Source organism: Panicum virgatum, chromosome 5N (assembly GCF_016808335.1).
Source record: "Panicum virgatum strain AP13 chromosome 5N, P.virgatum_v5, whole genome shotgun sequence".
Taxonomy (NCBI): Eukaryota; Viridiplantae; Streptophyta; class Magnoliopsida; order Poales; family Poaceae; genus Panicum; species Panicum virgatum.
In genome coordinates, this window is record NC_053149.1 from 51,230,690 (window position 1) to 51,232,079 (window position 1,390).

Sequence of the window (1,390 nt, forward strand, 5' to 3'; positions counted from 1 at the left end):
CGTTCTGGAGGGCCACCTCTTTCCCCTCGAGGGCCTCGCCCATTTCTCGGAGGGTCCCGGTGAGCACAGCTACGGCCACCTCCTTGTGGAGAAGCTCGGTCTTTTGCTGCTCGAGCGATGCCCCGAGGCGCTGTAGCTCGGCGCTCTGTGCCTCGGCTTCCCAAGTCTTCTCCTCGAGCACCGTCCGGAGGCGTTGCAGCTCGGCAGCTTGCGCCTCGGCCTCCCGGGTCTTCTGCTCCGCAGCCGCCCTCTGGACGTCCCGCTCACCGACAACCCGCGCTAGATCCTCCTCCAGCGCCTGCTGACGCGCCCCCAGATCTGCCATTTTGGTGTTGGCTTCGATATTCATGAGCACTAGCTCGGCATTGTGCTGCCCAAGCTGGCTCATCTGGAACTACATCCGGGTCATCTCGGCGCTCTTCTCACGTGAGAATTCCCTCAGCCGCTGCAAGAGGAAAGACGTGGGAAGGTGCGGTCAAGGGCTTGCAAGATCTCACGACCAGCTGCTCCAGAACCGCCACGGTGGTGGAGGACTTCCCCCATGGCAATGGCTCCTGGATGTCCGACATCTCTGTGAGTCGAGGGGGAGCGGGCTGCGGGAGTGAAGTTTTCGGGGTGGCTAAGGTGTGCTCTCTCTCTCTCTCCTTGTTCTTCCTCCTTTCGCTCTTGGCTGCGGGCTCAGGATGCAGGGGAGGTAGAGGAGGCAATGGGAGACGAAGGCAAACAGCCAGGTGAGCCCAAACACCCCTTTCTCTTCGTTTTTATTCACCGTGACGGGTGCAGCCGCAGCCACAGCCCGAATCTACCGCATTGAATGCGGTAGATTTCGCTATCACTGACGGCTGGGCCCCATGACCGCGGAGTCTCCCACACGCGCACGCATCAATAACTGCGGCACGGTAACCAGCAGGCGCGGAGCGACTGTTGCACTATCCCATCCGTCAGCCGCCGCCCACGCCGCTTCGTCTACCCGAGGCTGCCGCCTGAAAAGGCGCGCCCGCACCACACCGCATCGCACGAATCGGGCCACGTCACCCACTACCAGCGGAAGACCCGCACGCGTGACTCGCGACTCTGTGTTATTTTCGAGTTGAGACGGAATATTCCTTGCAGGGTCCCTTTACCCTCGAAGGAATCACATTTCGAGGCCTTACTGATCAGGGGTTCGAAGCCTGGCCCCTCGAGGGGTTCGACAGGCGCCCCAGATCACCAGAGTCAGGGACTGCCGGGATGTGCCGTACAAGCCACCCTCGAACATGGAGTTCGAGACATCCTGCGCAGTGTTCAAGGCCAGTCGAGGGTGCCTAGAAGGGGGATCCCATCGAGGGAGAGCATCGAGCCCTCAGACCCTATCGAATGGGTTCGAGCCCCGCCTAGTGAACCTTCGCAA